Here is a 21,927-nt window from a genome sequence, read left to right on the forward strand (position 1 = left end):
TACAGGGCCACCCTCGCTACCTACGCTGGTTGCCAGACTTGATCAGCAGGATCACCTGTTGGGTCGGTTCGCTGTGGCGTTGCAAACCCTGCTTGAACGCACGGCTCATTTAGCTTCCGTTGCCGATGGGTCGGTTGTCGCTCCTGGGCCCGCTCCTACTGCCGCTCCGGTTGTTGCACCAGAGTCTACCCTGACACCTGTTGCTGCGCCTGTGGTGTTTCAGGGTATGACCGGTTCTGCCCCCCTTCCACAGCGCTTTGGGGGAGAGCCAACTCAGTGCCGAGGTTTCCTTAACCAGGTGGGCATTTACTTCGAGTTGCTGCCACATGCCTTTCCTACTGAGAGATCAAGGGTGGGCTTCTTGATCTCGCTGCTCTCGGACAAGGCCTTGGCCTGGGCCAGCCCTTTATGGGAGAACAACAATCCGGTGGTTGCCGAGTTTTCCGGTTTTGTTGCTTCTCTCCGGAAGGTATTCGATGTGCCGGCTCGTGCTGCCTCTGCTGCGAAGCTCCTTATGTCCATCAGACAGGGTTCACGATCCGTAGCTGAATACGCCATTGAGTTTCGTACCCTGGCAGCAGAGGTGGGCTGGAATAATGAGGCTCTGGTCGCTGCTTTCTCTCATGGTCTCTCGGATGCCTTGAAGGATGAGGTTGCAGCTAAGGACCTACCAGTGGAGCTCGAGTCTCTTATTTCTTTCCTGATTTTGATTGACACCAGACTCAGGGAGAGACCTTCCTTTAAGGAGAGCCTGCGGAGGTCTCCTAACAGATTGGCGCCTACGTTTGCTGTCCCACCCGTGCCTCCCTCTCCTCCCACGCCTCCTGGGGATGACTTGTCTGGGGGTGAACCCATGCAGCGGGGGTTTGCTCGCCTGTCTGAGGGGGAGAGGGTACTCCGGAGACGCGAGGGCCGATGCATGTACTGTGGTCTCGGTGGGCATTTTCGGTTGGCATGTCCGAACCGTCCGGGAGAACGCTCGCACCTGAGGTCCTGTCGGGGGCAGATCTTGGGTGGAGTCTCCTCGTCCCCGGTTTCCCGTGTTGACAAACCACTGATCACGGTTGTCCTCTCCTGGGTCGGGGGCTCGGTGACGACCCAGGCGTTGGTGGACTCTGGTGCTGGTGGTTTGTTCATTGATAGAGTGTTCGTTGCCGCCAATTCCATTCCTCTGCAGCCTCGAGGTTCCCCACTGGCTCTTGAGGCGATAGACGGCAGACCCCTTCTGCCGCCACACGTGACTCATGAGACCCTTCCAGTGGGGATAGCCATTGGTGCCGTTCACAGAGAGTCGGTCTGTCTCCAGGTTATTTCGTCTCCACACTACTCGGTGGTCTTGGGGTACCCCTGGCTCCAGAAGCATAATCCGACTTTCGATTGGAGATCGGTCGAGATCCTCTCGTGGTCACCGCAGTGTGGGGCTAGTTGCATCCATGGGCCTGTCAAGTTGCTGTGTACTTCCTCGGACTCTCTGTTGCCTCCTGAATACGAAGAGTACCGGGATGTATTCGATAAGGTGCGCGCGGTTGCCCTACCTCCGCACCGCCCATACGATTGTGCCATAGAGTTACAATCCGGTGCCGTTCCTCCTCGTGGCAAAGTCTATCCACTGTCGGTAGCGGAGAATGAGGCCATGGAGGAGTACGTGAGGGAGGCGCTTTCACGCGGACACATTCGCAAATCCTCGTCCCCGGCAGGGGCTGGATTTTTCTTTGTGAAAAAGAAGGGCGGCGAGTTGAGGCCTTGCATCGATTACAGGGGTCTCAATCGCATCACGATCAAGAACGCTTACCCGATACCCTTGATTTCCGAGCTGTTCGATCGCCTCAAAGGGGCCACGGTCTTTACCAAACTCGACCTGAGGGCGGCATATAACCTGGTAAGGATCAAGGCGGGCGATGAGTGGAAGACCGCGTTTAACACCAGGACCGGTCATTATGAATCCTTGGTTATGCCCTTTGGGTTGTGCAATGCGCCCGCAGTCTTCCAGGAATTCATCAACGATGTTTTCCGTGACCTGTTGCAGCAGTGTGTGGTGGTCTATTTGGATGACATCTTGGTATATTCTGCATCCATGGAGGCCCACATTCTGGATGTCAGACGAGTGTTGCAACGCTTACGAGAGAACAAGCTGTTCGGTAAGCTTGAGAAATGCGAATTTCACCGATCCCAGGTAACCTTCTTAGGTTACATCATTTCCGCTGAGGGGTTCTCCATGGATCCTGAGAAGGTTTCGGCTGTCTTACAGTGGCCCCAGCCCAGTGGGCTTCGTGCCCTGCAGCGCTTTTTGGGCTTCGCCAATTATTATCGGAAGTTCATCAGGGACTTTTCCATGCTAGCCAAGCCTCTCACGGATCTGACCAGGAAGGGCAGTAATCCTCAGGTCTGGCCGCTCGAGGCCATCCGAGCTTTTGAGGCTCTAAAGTCCGCCTTTGTGTCGGCTCCGATTCTGTCGCATTCCAACCCTGGGTTGCCTTTTGTCCTCGAGGTGGATGCGTCTGAGACGGGAGTAGGCGCCCTCCTGTCTCAGCGTAGAACACCAGAGGGCCCTCTGCTTCCTTGTGGGTTTTACTCCCGGAAACTGTCTTCCGCGGAGTGCAACTATCAGATTGGTGACAGGGAGTTATTGGCCATCGTGCAGGCCCTTAAAGAATGGAGGCACTTGCTCGAGGGCTCGGTGGTTCCGGTTCTCATCCTGACGGACCACAAGAATCTGACCTACCTCTCTGAGGCCAAGAGATTGACACCACGTCAGGCCAGATGGGCTCTGTTCTTGTCACGTTTTAATTACGTGGTCTCCTACCTACCCGGCTCCAAGAACATCAGAGCGGATGCCTTATCACGGCAGTACTCCGAGCTGTCCGGGGAGGAGTCGATTCCGACTACGGTCATACCCCCGAATCAGATCCTCGCCGCTATTCGCACCAGCCTGACTTCTCCTCTGGGTGAGCAGATTTTGGCGGCTCAATCTGGTGCTCCCTCTGGGAGACCCAACGGCAGATGTTTTGTGCCTGAGGAGTTGCGCACTCGGTTGTTGCGAACCTACCATAACTCCAAGGCCGCGGGGCACCCTGGAAAGAATCAGCTGTCCTGGGCGGTTTCACGTCTGTTCTGGTGGCCTTCTCTACGTTCCGACATCGCCGCATATGTAGCGGCATGCTCCGTTTGTGCCCAGAGTAAGTCCCCTCGGCACCTTCCGTTGGGCCTTTTGCAACCCATAGCCACCGGGGAGCGTCCATGGTCACACCTGGGGATGGATTTCATTGTGGACCTCCCTGCATCCCGAGGCCATACGGTCATTCTCATGATTGTGGATCGGTTTTCCAAAATGTGCCACTGTGTTCCTCTCAAGAAGTTACCCTCTGCACAAGAGTTGGCCTCGATTTTTGCCAGGGAGGTCTTCCGGTTGCACGGTTTGCCCAAGGAGATTGTGTCGGATCGGGGGAGTCAGTTTGTGTCCAGGTTCTGGCGCGCCTTTTGCTCCCAGTTGGGGATTCATCTCTCTTTCTCCTCGGCCTACCACCCTCAGTCCAATGGGGCCGCAGAACGATCCAATCAGGCCTTGGAGCAATTCCTTCGTTGCTATGTCTCCGATCACCAAGACAATTGGGTTGACCTCCTGCCTTGGGCTGAGTTTGCCAGGAACACGGCGGTGAACTCTTCCTCTGGGACGTCTCCCTTCATGGCCAATTATGGGTTCCAACCTGCCGTGTTACCGGAGGTATTCTCTCCCCAGGATATTCCGGCTGTGGAGGATCACCTTTCCGTCCTACGTGCTTCTTGGGTACAGATCCAGAGGTCCCTTGAGGTCTCTGCGCAGCGCCAGAAACTCCAGGCTGATCGCAGACGAGCGCCCGCTCCTTCCTACCAGGTCGGAGACCGCGTATGGTTGTCCACCCGCAACCTCAACCTTCGAGTGCCCACTCCCAAGCTGGCGCCTCGCTTTGTTGGTCCCTTCCGAGTGCTTCGCAGGGTAAACCCGGTAGCCTATGCCCTTGCGCTTCCTCCTGGCATGCGGATCTCCAACGTGTTTCATGTCTCCCTGTTGAAGCCACTGGTGTGTAATCGTTTCACTTCCTCGATTCCTCGGCCTCGTCCGGTCCAAGTGGGCAATCGTGAGGAGTATGAGGTGAGCAATATCCTGGACTCACGCCTGGTCCGCGGCCGGGTGCAGTTTTTGGTCCATTGGCGTGGTTATGGTCCAGAGGAGCGTTCCTGGGTTCCCTCCGCAGATGTCCATGCTCCTGTCTTGCTCCGAGCCTTCCACGCACGCTTCCCTCAGAAACCGTTCCTTACTCCGCGGAGGAGGGGCCCTTGAGGGGGAGGTACTGTCATGGTCTTACCTCCTTGCTGTTCCCTTCGTTTGACATGTGCTGGCGGCCATCTTGGTTTCTGGGTTTTCTTGTAGCCTCCCACCCTGCGGCTCCTCCTTCCCACTGGGAGGAGCTGGATGCCTAGCTCATATATATAGGAGGTCTGTGGCTTCAGTTCCTTGCTTGGTCCTCCTGTGTTCACATGCTTCCAAGACTGCAGCTGCTTCTGGTTCCTGATCCTGGCCTCGTCTGACTACCCCGTTGGTTCCTGATTCCGGCTTCGTCTGACTACCCCGTTGGTTCCTGATTCCGGCTTCGTCTGACTACCCCGTTGGTTCCTGTTCCTGGCTTCGTCTGACTACCCTTCTGGTTCCTGACCTCTGTCTCCGCAAGACCCTGCTTCGGTTTAGCCATCCGTTCGGACTTTGCTTACGGCTTGCTCTTCAATAAAACCTTCTTATTTTCCACTTATCTCTTGTTGTACGTCTGGTTCATGGTTCCATGACACAGTGTTGCTGGCCCTGGGCTTTCATCCCTAATATCAGCCAAACAGGCATATTTACTAGGGCATTACAGCTCAGGACTAGCCTCCCTGGCACTTTTCCCCAGGGCCGGCGTCATAACCCAGCATCCCCGGGCAAGTTCCGGGGCCCAATGCTCCTGGGGGGGGCCCCACTGAGCTTCTATGAGCACTTCCATCAATACACATGGAAGCTCTTACTGCTGTCATTTTACTTACGCAGTACCTCTTTGGTGGGCCCTCTGAATCACATGAGGCTGGCTGCTGCAGAGACTGAGACACGCCCCTTCTACACAGGACATGCTGCCTTGGGAGAGAGACTGGCAGGGCAGAGAAGTGTGAAGACAGTCTATGAGTAAGACTGTGACTTTCTCTTCTCTGTGGGACAGGAGGGAGGGAACTATTCGTGCTGCTGCTGGATGCTGCTTCATTGTATTTCGTTGTTTTACTGTTTCATTAAGCACTTTGCCTCCATGACACCTGCCCCCATCATATCCTGTCTTATCTCATCCTCATGGAGCCCCTGCTGTCTCCTTTCCTCCCTCATTTATCCAGAGCTCCTGTTCCACCCTCCTATCTCCTATTGCTGCCCTGCACAGACCTCCTGCCCCTACTTCTTGTATGAATCCCCCTCAGAGCCCCTTCTACCTACTTTCTGTGTCCACCCCTCCTGTCCATCCAGGGCCCTTGGCCCCTGTCTCACTCCTCTGCCTCTCATTATGGTGGCGTCTGAACCGCATTAACCATAAGGACCTTCTAATGTTACAGGGTCATGTGACTGTGCCCCCCACCCAGTACTGTGCCCCTTTATACCCTGCATTGTGCCCTCTTACCACACCCTGTGCAGTGCCCATAGTCATTCCCTGTACTGTGCCCTCTTATACCCTTTTATCCTGTACTGTATGGTGGTTTTATCATTGTATGGCAGTGTTATCACTATATGGCGGTGGTATCCAATAACTGTATGGCCATAACTGTATCCCTTTCCCTGCCCACACCATCTTTTTTTAGACCTGGCATGAGTGGAAAAAGATGCAGATTGAGTTGCTAAGGACCTTTGCGCCACAATCTGTGTCAGAAATACGCCTAACATAGACGTATTTCTATATAATAAATGACCCCCTAATTGTATTATTATTCGGGTGTAGGGCTAATATCTTTATTATATAGATTCTAGTATATTATACTGTGCCCTGTATTTTCCAATAGGTAAATGATACTTAGGAAACACAGTCCTCACCCCTGACCACCAGGACCAGGCAGCGCTCTGTCAGTACATGGCGGCCTCCCCTCTCCGCCACGCTGCTCCGCTGTGTACTGGTGCTTATTCTGACACTAGGGCTGTGTTCACATCCCATTTGTGCCATCCATTTAATGTATACCAAAAATGTATGCGTTAACAGATGCCTCAGACTGATGCCGTACAGTGGCGTCCGTTCACCATACAATCCTCAGACTGATGCCGTACAGTGGCGTCCGTTCACCATACAATCCTCAGACTGATGCCGCACAGTGGCGTCCGTTCACCATACAATCCTCAGACTGATGCCGTACAGTGGCGTCCGTTCACCATACAGTTCCATTGTAAAAAAAAAACATATACGTTAACGTATGTATTTGTTACAGGACTCTGCAGGATTCAAAAATGTGGAGTGCTGCACATTTGTATACATCAAACCGTTAGGAAAAATGTGATGTAAACCCACTGGGGGGGGGGTGTACTAAAATTTTCTGTGGGGCCCAGTCAGTTCTAGCTACATCACTGCACATCTCCTTCTCTCCTCCAGGCCCGGCCTAGGGGTGACGTCATTACGTGTGTCTCACTGCTGCAGCGGGTCTGAGGAGAGAAGGAGCGCAGGGAGCTGCGGTTAGTGAATGACAGGACCGCCGGGTCCCCTGCGCTCCAGCAATGGTAGGTATGTGAGGGGGCCACTGGGGGTCATTACACTGTGAGGGCCCCGTACACAGTATAATGACCCCCCAGTGCCCCCCATTTAGTATAATGATCCCCATTGACCCTTCATTTAGTATAATGACCCCCAGTGCCCCCTCCATACAGTATAACCCCCAGTGTGGGGGTGACTGGGGGTCGTTATTCTGAATGGAGGGCCACTGATGGGTCATTTTACTGTGAGGGCCCTTTACATAGTATAATGACCCCCAGTGTCCCCATTTAGTATAATGATCCCCAATGACCCTCCATTCAGTATAATGACCCCCAGAGCCCCCACCATACAGTATTCCCCCAGTGTGGGGGCTACTGGGGGGTCAATATTTTGAATGGAGGGCCACTGGGAGTCATTATACAGTGGGGGGGGGGGGGGGGTTGGGGGGTCATTATAATGTGTGAAGGGCCACTAGTGGTCATTATACTGTATAGGGGCCACTGGGTGTCATTATTATATTGTGTGGCAGCCACAGGGGGACATCTAAATGTAAAAAAATGCCTCAAGGGGGCCCACTGGGATTTATCGCCCAAGGGTCCACATGAACCTGGAGCCGGCCCTACTTTTCCCTCTACCCCTTCTTCCTACATTAACCCAACTGTTGACCTGATAGTCCTGATCTTGCCCTCCTTCTCCCACATCCATTTCACTGACCCCAGTCAGTGCCTGCACAGTGAGGTCTAAGGCTCTCACCAGTTTTGCAATGCCCCTAATATGCAACATGATTGCATCTAGAGCAAATGTATTCACCCTCGAATGGTTCTTCAAGGCATGCATACATTGCACAGGACACACACTTAGTAGCATTGTCCATGGAGCACATGTTTAGATGGTGATGAACAGTAAATATGAGTTACAATTAGACCCTGTCTGCTGTAGTTGGAGGACTAGCTAGAATCAGGCCAACAACACACAAAGAGAATCTAGCAAACCTTAGTTTCTTGCTCCTTGTCTTAAAGGGGTATTCCCATATTCATGATCATATTTTATTTAATTATATACCCCCCAGTGAACATTTGACTAAATATATTGCATAAAAAAAAAACTACTGTTCTCTCTAAAATTCAATTCTCCTACTCCATTGTTTGTATTCGCTGCCCATGGATACGGCCATCGCTCACCTGCCGCATCCTTGGGCCGCGCTCGTGCAGATGTTTCCCTGGCGATCCAGTGGGCGACCTCTCATTTAACTGTGAGCGCGCACGTCGCCAGAAGGAGAAGGCGTGGGGGGAATGGTGTCCTATCAGAGAGGAGGAGGGGAGCTGTCCGGGCTTTCAGCGTTCAACAGTCGGATCTCCTCAGTGAATGGTGAGGAGATCGGAGCTGCACTGCTGTGAATAAATGTGCCGGTCTCCCCCCCCCCCCCCTCCTTCAACTTCAGGATGGCCGAGTATTGATTAAAAATAAGATTATTGTGGCGAAATCATTGGTGGGCAGTGCGGCCCCCCTCCTCCCCCCATCATTTGTGGCAGCGGCAGTTCCGATCGGAGTCCCAGCAGTGTAATGCTGGGGCTCCGATCGGTTAGCTCGGCAGCCAGGACGCTACTGAAGTCCTGGCTGCCATGGTCAGTTACTCTGCAGCAATATACTTACATGCGCTGTGGCCGCCCGGTGCTCCTTCTTGTTACTCGTCACAGGTCTGTGCGGCGCATTGCTATAAGCATAAGCAATGCGCCACACAGACCGGTGAGTGTAAGTATAATGCCGCAGAGTAACTGACCATGGCAGCCAGGACTTCAGTTCATTACACTGCTGGGACTCCGATCAGAACTACCGCTGCCACCAATGATGGGGGGGGGGGGGGTGGAGGGGGAGGGCGCACTGCCTACCAATGATTTTAATACGGGGGGGGCGCACTGCCCACCAATGATTTTAATACGGGGGGGCGCACTGCCCACCAATTATTTTAATACGGGGGGGGGGGGGGTGCACTGCCCTCCAATGATTTTAATACAGGGGGTGGGGTGGAGGGGGAGGGCGCACTGCCCACCAATGATTTTAATACAGGTGGGGGCGCACTGCCCACCAATAATTTTAATACCGGGGCTGATGGAGGCACTTCGGGGGCTGATGGTGGCATATGGGGGGCTGATGGATGTAGCAGAGCTGAATATGCTGCTGTTCAGCCATATTTCTAATGGGGAAAGGAATAGACGGATGTAGCAGAGCTGTATATGTGGCGGGTCAGCATCAATGCTGGTGGAAGAGATAAACAGATGTAGCAGTGCTGAATATGCGGCTGTTCTGACACAGTGCTGGTTGAAGAGATAAACAGACAGATGTAGCAGAGCTGTATATGAAGCTTTTCAGACACAGTGCTAGTGGGGGAGTAGAATAAAGATGTAGCAGGGCTGTATAGGAAGCCATTCAGCCAAAGTGGTGTTAGGGGACCGGAGAAGACACATGTAGCTGAGCTGTATATGCATCTATAAAGATACATAGTGTAAGGTTTATACACAACTGGAGTACAGCTGTAATGGAAACAAATCGGCATCAGTGCTGGGGGGTGGGGGATGGTCAAGCTTTTGAGCTAATGTATAATATGGAATTATAGTTTTTGATGCACAGAATGGGTTTGTAAAAGATCAGACAGAGATGTTGTGTGTAAAACTGCAGAACAGCCATGTGTTACTGTACATTGAGCTCACTTCACATGGCTCTCTGATAATTCCCCAGCAGAGGGAGGGGCCTCAGAGAATTTGAATCCAATACGAGATAGATTGAATCCCCAGGCCTCTCACAACAATGCGCTTTCATGTTAGGCTGATACCTATAGTCTGATAGAGACGTGGCGTTATTTACATCCCACAGATACACAATTCTCGTGCTATTCGGCTTTCACTGGCTCAATATCCCGTATAGACTAGTCCTTTGTCAGTAAAGATCTGTCTCCCTATATCAGGTCTAGTGATTATCTGCCGAGAGGTGTTTCGGATCATGCCCTCCTCCTGATTTTGTCCCAACCGTTGGCTTCAGCGGATAAACAATGGCGCTTGAATCCCATGTGGCTGGAAGTCTTACCGGTGGTGAGTGAGTGTCTAGATGTCATGGGAAACTATTGGATGGAAAATGAAGGATCTGTTGATCCCCTAGTGGAATGGGATGCCTTTAAGTCGCTGGTGAGGGGAGCATTGATTTCTGCAATAGCAACTCACAGAAAGGAATTGAATATCAAGCGAACGAAATTGGAGAGAGAACTGGTAGATAGCGAGAGGATGTACATACTAGATCCTTGTAGTGCGAACCAGAATTTGTGGCTAGATGCACAACATAGGTTTCATCTGCATTTAACTGAGTATACTCAAAAGAAGCTCTTGAATCAGAGACAAACCATTTTTTCAGATGGCAATAAATGTGGTAGAGCTTTGGCATATCTGGCTAGATCTGAGACCCAGCAAACGATAGTGGCGGGAGTACTGAATGACCAGGGAATGTTGTTGAGGGAGCCTAAAGATGTTTGCCGTCAGTTTGCCTCCTCTTATACAAACTTGTATGCCCCCAAAACCACGAACCCCCCCGGGAAAGATTGCCAAATTTCTTGCAGGCGGCGGATATATCAGATTCTGAGATTGAAACAGCCATTAACTCTTTAGCAACCAAAAAGACCCGGGTCCTGATGGATTTCCAGCTGAATGGTATAAGCGTTTTTCAAAAGACCTTGTTACTAGAATGGGGAAGTTGTTGAGATATGCGCTGGAACAAGGTTCACTGCCTCCTTCTTTTTTGGAGGCAACAATAGTACTAATACATAAACAGGGGGAAGCCTTCTGATCAATGTATTTCTTATCGGCCTATCTCACTTCTGAATCTCGGCGTCAAAATCTTTGCGAAGATACTGGCATTGAGATTGAGGGAGGTAATTCTTTCCTTAGTGGGGGTAGATCAGTCGGGTTTCATGCCTGGGAAGACTACCGATATTAATCTCTGTTCACTAATCTTCAGGTTAAACATGATAATCAAGGTATGAGGGTCCTTGCTTCCTTAGATAATGAAAAAGCTTTTGATTCAGTAGAGTGGGACTTTAGGTAGGCAGTGTTAGAGCGTATGGGGTTCCCTGTGAAATTTCTGCGCTGGCTACAGATGCTTTATAGATCCCCTTCAGCAAGAGTCAGATCCCTTCTCCTTAGGTAGAGGCACAAGACAAGGATGCCCTCTCTCCCCCTAGTTATTCGCATTAATAATGGAACCTCTGTCGATACTCATTTCCTCTGACTCAAACATAGAAGGTTGGGAAATAGCAGGAATTACAGAGAAACTCTTGCTATATGCTGATGACATGTTGGTATACCTAGCTGATCCAGGGAAGTCCTTAGATACCCTTTTACAGGTTGTGGACCATTTTGGTGGCTTCTCGGGGCTTTGTGTGAACTGGGCCAAGTCAAGTCTCTGCCCAATTGATGGATTTAATCCAACTCACATCTCATTGAATACTAGGCTTCAGATTGTTGAGCAATTTACATATTTGGGGATTATTATTCACAAAGAGGTAGCGAAGTTTTATGACCTAATTGTTGTTCCTACAGTGCAGTATTTTACTAAAAATTTAGAAGCTTGGGAGAACCTACCTCTGAACCTCATTGGGCGTATCAATATTATAAAAATGATTCTTCTCCCAAAGTTGCTATACCTATATAGATATAGGGCTGCCCCGATACTACTCCCCAATAAACATTTTACTACAGTGGATAAAGCGATCACTCCCTTTCTATGGAACAAATCCTCTCCCAGAATAGCGAGACGCCCCCTTCAGGCAACTTACCTACAGGGAGGCCTTGCTTTGCCAAATATGTACATGTACTATGTGGCTGTGCAGCTGAGTTACGTGGCCTTGTGGGTACGGGCTGATTCGGGCAACCTGGCAGTAGTGCTAGAGGCAGCATTGATGGGGTCCTATGAAGCGCTTACGAATTTGGCATACAGGAGTGGGGCTGGCTCTGCAGAACACTATACCCAATCTATGGCTGCGACAGTGAAGATCTGGGTCAAATGGAGTCAGATGAGTAACTCTTGGGGAGAATATTCCTACTTGGTCTATTTGCCTTTGTGGAAAAATAGAGGCTTACTGGAATTGTTCTCATTAGAAGAATTCGAATTTTGGGCCCAAAAGGGATTGCGTTATCTTACCCAATTATATGATAGGCGTTTGTTCAGATCTTTTAGCATTCTGAAGCAAGAGTTTAATCTTCCCCAACATAGTCTGTTCAGATACTTTCAGCTTAGACATGCCTGTCATGCGCAGTTTGGTAAGAACCTCTAAAGCTGGAGTGTGGCCCGGTAGAAGCAGTGGTTAGGAGGGTTCCTTTGGTCAAACCAGTGTCGGCTCTCTATGCATCGCTAATGATGCTGCAGGACTCTCTTCTCGATAACTCACTTGTCAGGTGGAGAAGAGATGTAGAAATTCTAGAAGATACACATATTAAGGAAATTGGCCATGCATGGAGATCAACAGTGGTGAGCGCTAGAGATCAATTGATTCAAATTAAGTGGTTTCATAGGATATACTATACCCCTGAGAGACTATTCAAAATAGGTAAATTACCAGACCCACAATGTACGCGATGTGGATATGAAAAGGGCTGCCTAATTCATATGGTTTGGCAGTGTCCAGTCATCTATAGCTTCTGGGAAGAGATCCATGCCTACATTAATTATAGGCTGGGCTTTCCTAAATGTCTTTACTCCACTGACGAGTCTGCTGGGGATAGCTAATGAAGTTGTTCCCACCAAATTCGGCAGGAAATTATGCAGAATTCTGTTGTTCTACGCTAGGAAAACTATCCTCCTTAATTGGAAACCCCCTAAAAGTCCTACGGAGCAACAATGGATACAAATAATCAATACTGACCTTGAGTTATATAAGTTTATATATGAGGGACCCCAGACCGCTTTATGAAGATTTGGGATCCCTGGATTGGAGCCCAAACGCTGATGCCTTAGGGGGTAGTGATTTTCTGTCTCTGGCTGATGAGGGAGTGTATGAATGTGTATGTGTATGCAGTACTCTTTATTATTCCATATATAAGACATATTCTACTGGGTGCTATTCACACTATTAATGTTACTATCCGCTGCTGACCTGAGTAAGGGCTAAAAGGAAACTGTTGTGATTAATACCATGTTGATCATTGTACTGGGCCTATGGGTGATTTGCCTTTCCATGGGGTGTTTGTAATGCTTTTTGTTAACCTTTGATAAAAAGATACTATTAAAAAAATAACTTATTCACAAGTCCACATAGTGCAGCAAGCTTAGTAGAGCGAGCTTAGGAAGAGTCCAGCAATGTAATTAATAGCACCTGGGAGCACAAACCACTCCCCTTAACCAGCAGAGAATAAAAAATCCAGATCTCAAGAGACGTGGAGCGTAGCAGGGGTGTCATATAGAAATCATATCCAGGAGATCTCAGAGACGTGGACTGGACCAGGGGGTGTTATATAGAAGACATATCCAGGAGATCTCAGAGATGTGGACTGGAGGAGGGGGCGTTATATAGAAGACATATCCAGGAGATCTCAGAGACGTGGGCTGGAGGAGGGGGCGTTATATAGAAGACATATCCAGGAGATCTCAGAGACGTGGACTGGAGCAGGGGGCATTATATAGAAGACATATCCAGGAGATCTCAGAGATGTGGACTGGAGGAGGGGGCGTTATATAGAAGACATATCCAGGAAATCTGGGTAAAATATATAAAAAGTTACTATAAAGATGAATTCCACCGACCTCTTTTTGATATCCATAGACACAATAGATCAATAAATCTAACGACCAAAACATATAAAATTCTAATTTAAATGAAAAAAATCACTAAAAACACAACTAGATAAAAACGAATCACACAACAAGAAGAGAATCACACCCCCAAGTATCACGAAGCAGATACAGGACACGAGGCTGAAGTTGGTTTCTCATTCGTAAGTTTATTAGTCACATTTTTTGTTGTTTTTTAATGGATTTTGAGGAGACCTTATCACCAGTACTAAAAAGGTTGCAGTGAGCGTCCCGAGGGGAAATTAGGTGAAAGTGGCATTAAAATGCAAATGACGGGCAGAAAATGGACAGAAAAGTGTGATTTAAAGACTGAAATGAATTCGCGCCACTGATATCACACTGGTAACATACAGAGGGAAGGGCCCGCACCATATGCAGGTGAGTTCAGCCCAAACAGGTTCTGGGCACAAGAACTGGCAGCAAAGTGGACGGACAGACACTGTAAACCTAGGCTCTGGTAACCCTGAAAATCCCTAGGAGTAGTGACAGGGTCAGAGACTACTGGTTCCTTGCCAGATGAATGAACCAACGTCTCCCTGAGGCCTAGTAAACAACGAGCAAATGGGAACAACAAAATACAAGGAGAAGTACACTTATCTTCAATAGAAAATGGATGAGCAGGAACTCGGATGAGGACAACACACCAGCTGTGAGGTGTGAGTTCAGACTAAATAGAGGAGCAGTAATGACCACCAGCTACACCTGAGTCAAGAGGTGTGGTCATTACCAACAACAACACTGCAACACATGAAAACAGAGAGGCTGTCAGATAACCTCACAGAGGGCAGATATTACCATCCCTTCAGCCAATATTGGGCCAGGATCTTCCGAATCACCACCCCAGGAAAGCTACGCAACAAAGCATCTGCCTTGATGTTCTTAACCCCAGGGCGATAAGTGACAACAAAATAAAATCTGGTCTGCGTTGGGTTCAGATGTTTAGCCGACTGCAACGCCAGATTTTTGTGATCAGTAATTACCGTAATAGGATGAATTGCTCCTTCCAACCAATGAAGCCATTCCTCAAAAACCAACTTAATGGCCAGCAACTCTCTATTACTTACGTCATCATTTGTTTCAGCAGTGGAGAGCTTCTTAGAGAAGAAAGCACAGGGGCGCCATTTACTAGGTGAAGGACCCTGCCACAAGACTGCTCCTACCCATGTCAGGAGAATAAATTAGAATATCATCCAGATACACCACAACAAACCTGCCCACCAGATGATAAAAGATGTCATTGATGAAATGTTGAAAAACCGCAGTAGCATTGGTTAACCCAAAAGGCATGACCATATTCTCAAAATGACCTTCAGGGGTATTAAATGCCATCTTCCATTCATCCCCCTCCTTGATCTATACCAGATTATATGCCCCCCTCAAATCCAATTTAGAGAACACCTTGGCACTGACAATCTTTTTGAACAAATCTGGGATCACAGGAAGGAGATAAGGATCACGGACAGTAATGCGATTAAGCTCACGGAAGTCCAAACATGGCCTAAGAGTTCTTTTTTTTTTCTTAACAAAGAAGAACCCTGCATCCACTGGGGATTTAGATGGTCTAATATGCCCTTTAGCCAAACTCTCTGTGATATATTCTCGCGTGGCTGCTCTTTCGGGTTCAGAAAGATTATACAACTGAGACTTCGGCAACCTAGCTCCTGGAACAAGGTTGATGGGGCAATCATACTCCCTATGTGGAGGTAACTCCTGGTCTCTACTTTTAGAGAATACATCAGAAATAAACAAAGGTACAACAGTAGGTGATGTGTTAAGACAGTTGTCTATACAATAATTACTCCAATCAAGAATTTGTCTCGCTTGCCAACCGATGGTAGGATTATGTTTGCTTAACCATGCTAAACCTAGCACCAAGGGAGCAGGTAGACCTTTTTAGCACAAAACGCGAAATGGATTCTTGATGAAAATCGCCCACTTTTAAACGGATGTCCTGCACTATTTGTGACAAACATTTCTGTAAGAGTGGTGCGGAATTAATTGCAAACGCCAAAATATTTTTATCTAATGCACTTGTTGTCAATCAATGCATACGGACGAATTGACCATAAACTAGGTTAACCCCTGCGCAACTGTCAATAAATACTTCAATTCCCACAGTTTTGAAATCCAGTGCCACCTTGGCAGACAAGAAAAATTGGGTACTACCGGCAAAAGAAAAAAGTAAATTCTCAGATTCCTCACCCACACCACCAAGAGGAAGATTAGAATTAAACATTTTATTTTTTTTCACCTTGACGCTGAACATAATGACATACGTTAACAAAATGTCCCCTTTTCCACAGAAAAAACAGAGTCTCTTAAGCCTAAAGTTCTTATCACCAGGTATCAACTCAAGTGTCTCTCTACCCAAAGTGTTGGAGGAGGCCGCCACCTTATATGATGTACGTCCTGAGAGTGATCTCTCCCTCAGGCGCCTATCAATACGTACAACAAGGAACATGGCCACCTCCAATGACTCAGGATATTCATGAAACGCCAACGCGTCCTTCAGGCTCTCGGATAACCCTTGATAGAATTGACTACGGAGAGCTGGATCATTCCACTCCGTATCCGTAGCCCATCTCTTAAATTCAGAGCAATAGTTCTCAGCAGAACGCTCTCCCTGCTGTAAGCCACGCAACTTAGTCTCTGCGAGGGAGATCCGATCTGGGTCATCGTAGATAAGACCCACAGCTCTGAAAAATTCATCTACCGACCGGAGGGACTGTGATCCGGTCAACAACAAAAAAGTCCAAAACTAGGCGTCACCTTTAAGTAACGAAATGATTATAGTCACTCTTCTCTTTAGTTCTCATCGCCAGAAGAGTTAGGACGTAATCTAAAATATAGTTTGCACAACTTCCTGAACCGAATAAAGTTTTGCCGCCTGTGGTCTCTGGATCTGTGAGACGGTCGTGCGGAGGTCAACTGCCCCCAAAGACAGCCCCTGCAGTTGTCCGACTAGTGCAGAAATAGTATCCATCGCTACACTGACACAAACAAAATGGCAGTCATTATTTTTATTTTTTGGGGGAATGGTTGATAATGTCACAATGTATGGGGAGGGGAGGAACACCAGAAAGACAACAGAAGGAAAAGAACCATGAACTAGGCCTCAAGGAATAGGAAAAGGGAAATGGTCACCACCTGAGGAAACCCTAAACCTAACCCTGACTCCTGTCAGTATGAATAGACCCTGAAGGTGGGAATACTCATACACTGTAAACCTAGGCCCTGGTAACCCTGAAAATCCCCAGGAGTAGTGACAGGGTCAGAGACTACTGATCCTTCCCAGATGAACGAACCAACGTCTCCCTGAGGCGTAGTAAACAACAAGCAAATGGGAACAACAAAATACAAGGATAAGTACATTTATCTTCAATAGAAAATGGATGAGCAGGAACTCAGATGAGGAAAACACACCAGCTCTTCCAACTCCAGGCAGAGAATATCAACCGCATGGTATGAAGTGTGAGTCCAGACTAAATAGAGGAGCAGTAATGACCACCAGCTACACCTCAGTGAGAGGTGTGGTCATTACCAACAACAACACTGCAGCACAGGAAAACAGAGAGGCTGTCCGATAACCTCACGTGCATCCAGTCTCTCAGATCTACTAACCTCTGCCATGGGAGGGACCGTGACAGATTGACACTCTTCTGTTGGTCCCTGCTCTCTCCCTACAGTGTGGATAATGCCTCCCTATCCTTTCCCTAAACTATGAATAATCTTTCCCTGAACTGCTCAATCTTTTCTTTTTCTTTGGAATAAAGTCTTTACTCATCACTGTCCATAGTGCCTGTCACGTCTCTCCCTGCACTAAGTTCACTGTAAAATAGCAGAGACCGGGCATGAGGAGGCTTTTTATAGGGCTGTGACATCACAGGGCTAGCTATCTGCTGATTGACTGCATGCATAGCATTGTGGGTGCTCCCTCATTCCCAGGTTTCTTACTTTCACTTTGTAACATGTGCAGCGCTATTTTAGAAAAAAGGTGATTCGTTTCCACAAAGCGTCAACTTCGATTTGCTCATCTCTAGTCCTGAGAAAACAAAATCTGCCAACCCAATGTCTGTCTAGATAGTAATAATAATCTTTATATATGTATCGCCAACATATTTTATTTTATGTAAAACATATTTTACAATTACCCGGATAACATAGGACACATAGAATCCTCCACTGCTCCAGCACTGAGGCTACTGTGGTCTCCTTCAGTCTGTTTACATCACTGCAATGACAACATTGGTTGGATCTCCAATAGCAGTATGTATATCGCCTGATCATTGAGGTCTATAGTGGTAACGTTCTGTTCGTACTGGCATCACTGATGATGTCTTTTGTTCACTTTGACCGCATACATTGAGAAACCGCCTTGACTAAGCCATTCAACTCCTGTTCCAAATATTGTTTATTTCAATAAAAAGTAAACTGATTTAAAAAAAAAGCTCCTGTTCCAATTTATAAAAAAGGAGTGAACACAACATCTATACTTTATCTCCTCCGATGTTTCCTCCTGTTAACTCCAGTAATTGTATTTTAAATACGATTTTGTAGAATTTTTCATTGTCTCATGTTCTTTCCATTCAGGTTCCTACAATATAGGATCTGCTCAGTGGATATCTTCTATATTAGATTATTCTCCTGATTGACCCATCAAGGATGGACAGGGACAAGATGGCGGAGAGTATAATAAATCTCACCCTAGAGATCCTCTTCAGGCTTACTGGAGAGGTGAGAAATTCTGATGTCACATTACATGATCTTATCTAGGTTTCTAACAGATGGACATGACAGGAGTGGTGACGGACCCTGGAAATGTGTGGAGTGATATTTATTACTGTGTCTCTCTATAACCAGGACTACACAGTAGTAAAGAAGACCTCTAGTGAGCTCTGTCAGGCCCCTGTGTCTGAAGGATGGAGAAGAACCCTGAGCCCAATCATGGGGCCTCCACCTCACCCCCTGATACATGAGGAAATCAATAGAGAGAAGATCCTAGAACTCGTCAACAAGATGATTGAGCTGCTGACTGGAGAGGTGACACTGCTGGGAATGCTGGGACATTATACAGGAACGCTATGAAGAGATCTGGCTGATGACTGTATCATTGTGTTGTCAGGTTTCTATAAGGTGTCAGGATGTCACTGTTTATTTCTCCATGGAGGAGTGGGAGTATTTAGAAGAACACAAAGATCTTTACAAGGACGTCATGATGGAGGATCACCAGCCCCTCACATACCAAGGTAATAGACATGACTAAATACACATATCCTCTCATTATTTGTATGTAAGGAATGAATTCAGTCACTGGATGTGTTTCTTACAGTTAAGGAAGAGATAAGAACACCGGAGAGATGTCCCAGTCCTCTTCTTCCACAGGATAATCAGGTAGATGGAGATAGTCTCATGAAATGTTCCCTATGAAGACTTTGTAGATCTTGTTTCCAATCTTGTTTTATCCACCATTATTATATGTTTTGTGTTGCATAATGAGTAAGGCGGAGATGGAAGGATTACAACTGATCATAGCTTTCTGGTTCTTCTCAACATTTTCTGCCTAAGGAGACTTTTAAATTGACCTTCTCTGTGAACTGCTGCAGACCTTTGGTAGTTGCACAAGGGTTGAACATTTTTTTGGAGCAGGAGCAGTCCTCAGTTTGGAACATGTGATACTAAAACTTGTCAACCATAATTGAGTTGTGCCCAAATTTCCAGCTTTTGCCTGTGTTACAATGCATCTATAGATATCTAAAAGGCTACTTCCTTCCTCTAGCCTGCCCTGCCTTTCACAAAGAGATGCAACATTTACTGAGAAAGGAGTTCTGTTGATGATAACCAGTTCTCGCCTCTCCTGTGTTCTCTCCTTTCCCTTATACTATATACAGTGATAAGCAGGGTGTTCTAATGGTGATATATAATCAGTTATCACCTCTCCTGTGTTCCCCCTGTCGTCATACTATAAACAGTAATAAGCAGGGTACCCACAGTCCTGGGGCGTCCAGCAAGGGCAACATGTGCACAAACATTGTAATGTTATATACACACAATGTAATGTTAGGGATGGAATATAAGGGCTGCTCTCCCTGCATTGCAAACTGGTTGGAATAATGAAGCAATCAGATTGGATTTATACAGGAGACCTGCAGATATTTGGGTCAGATAAGTCCTGTTCTCTGGTCATTTTTGGTCATCATTCTAATTACCGATCTTTTCTGGTCATATAAAACCTTCCACACGGCTTCTCCAACCGTCTGATGACTTCTACAATATTTTTTTTCGCAGCTTGTGAATCCGGGTGAAGATCTGAACAATATTAATCCTACAGAGACATATGTGAGGGACGATGAGCAGAGTATAGAGGACCTTCCTACAGATAACCGCCCAGGTGAGTAGTGACCACTAAGTAAAGTAGAGAAGATCCACAGATTCTACTCCATCACTGGATACTACAATTTTAATTTAAATCTTTAGGTTCTGTCTTTCCTTTTTTTTAGCATTATATTCATCGATTCAGTTAAAATTCAAATTAACCCCTTTAAGGACCCTGGGATTTTCCATTTTTGCGTTTTCATTTTTCACTTCCCGCCTTCCCATAATCCTAACTTTTTTTTATTTTTCCATTCACATAGCCTTATGAGGGCTTATTTTTTGTGGGATAAGTTGTACTTTCTATTGGCACCATTTACGGTTGCATACCATGTAGTAAGGAGCAGGAAAAAAATTCCAAATGGGGTAGAATGGGGAAAAAAACGCTATTCTAATAAAAGTTGTTTTTTTTCACACTGTACACTATGCGGTAAAATTGATCTGTTATCTTTATTCTCCAGGTCAGTACGGTTTTAACGATACCACACTTGTATGTATAATTTTTCTCGCGTTTTAATACTGAAAAAAAGTTATAACCTTTTGAGGAAAAAAAAAAAGTAAACTTTATAACCATATTCTGACCCCTATAACTTTTTTGTAGCTATGTGTACAGGACTGTGTAAGGGCTAATTTTTTGCGGGACGATCTGCTTCTTTTCAATTTTAAGTGTGTGCGACTTTTTGATCACTTTTAATAAAAAAAAATATTGGGTAATTGAAGTGACAAAAAATGTCAAATTGGCTGTTTTAATTTTTTTTCCCGCTACGCCATTTGCCGTATGCCATTAATATTGTTATAGTAACATAGTAGTAACATAGTGCATAAGGCCGAAAAAAGACATTTGTCCATCCAGTTCGGCCTGTTATCCTGCAAGTTGATCCAGAGGAAGGAGAAAAACCCCTATGAGGTAGAAGCCAATTTTCCTCACTTTAGGGAAGTAAAAATTCCTTCCCGACTCCAATCAGGCAATCAGAATAACTCCCTGGATCAACGACCCCTCTCTAGTAGCTATATCCTGTAATATTATTACCCTCCAGAAATACATCTAGGCCCCTCTTGAATTATTTTATTGTACTCACCATCAGGGCCGGCCTTAGGTGTTCAGGCGCCCTGTGCGAGATAACCTTGTGGCGCCCCCCCCCCCCCAAAAAAAAAAAAAAAACACTGCTTGTTGCTGGCATCATGGCATAGGCTGGCTGACTATCCAACCAAGTAGTTACCAGCCCTCACACCCCAAAGGCCGGTGTAATGTTATACTTCCCTAGTTCGTGAGATTTCCCTACCCTCGTCACTTCCGGTCGCACCGGACATGACGTGAGGAGGTGTGCAGCGCCGCGCAGGCGCACAACGACAGGTTAGGGAAATTTCACAGCAGAGTGCGCATGCGCCAGGAGCCTCGCCGGCGGTTAGGGTAGGGAAAAACTATGGGCCAATGCGCAGGCGCAGTGATCGGATGGATGTTCTCAGCTGAACACCGGCCGACACTGCGCATGCATCGGGAGCCTCACCAGCGGTTAGGGAAGGGAAAAATTACGTACGGGCCAGTGCTTTTTCCCTACCCTAACCGCTGGTGAGGCTCCCAGCGCATGCGCAGTGTCGGCCGGTGTCCAGCTGAGAAAATTCGTTTCCAATGTAGTATTAATAACTAAACAATTAAATAATAAACATATTGCATTGTCTACTTACCACCAGGACAATAAGATGATCTGGACTCTGGCTGCAGTCTGGCTCTGGGGACTCCATTGTCACTCTCTCCCCCCCCCCCCTCCCTCTCTTGTCACTCTTTCCCCCCCCCCCCTCTCCCTTGTCACTCTCATTATTCCCCCCCTCTCCCTTGTCACTCTCATTATTCCACCCGCCCTCCCTTGTCACGCTCATTATTCCCCCCCCCCATCACTCTCATTATTCCCCCCCCATCACTCTCATTATTCCCCCCCCATCACTCTCATTATTCCCCCCCCATCACTCTCATTATTCCCCCCCCATCACTCTCATTATTCCCCCCCCA

At 47.4% G+C, this 21,927-nt stretch overlaps 1 long non-coding RNA gene across 1 annotated transcript in view; it reads left to right on the forward strand.

Moving 5' to 3' along the window:
• LOC122942524 overlaps positions 1 to 18,469 on the forward strand; it is a 31,152-nt gene extending 12,683 nt beyond the window's left edge. Inside the window, exons 2-3 of the long non-coding RNA XR_006390573.1 lie at positions 18,141 to 18,284; positions 18,411 to 18,469. This is a non-coding gene — a long non-coding RNA (uncharacterized LOC122942524). The remainder of the gene's footprint in view (positions 1 to 18,140; positions 18,285 to 18,410) is intronic.
• Positions 18,470 to 21,927: the final 3,458 nt, after the last annotated feature.

This window comes from Bufo gargarizans, chromosome 6, assembly GCF_014858855.1.
Source record: "Bufo gargarizans isolate SCDJY-AF-19 chromosome 6, ASM1485885v1, whole genome shotgun sequence".
NCBI classification, from domain to species: domain Eukaryota; kingdom Metazoa; phylum Chordata; class Amphibia; order Anura; family Bufonidae; genus Bufo; species Bufo gargarizans.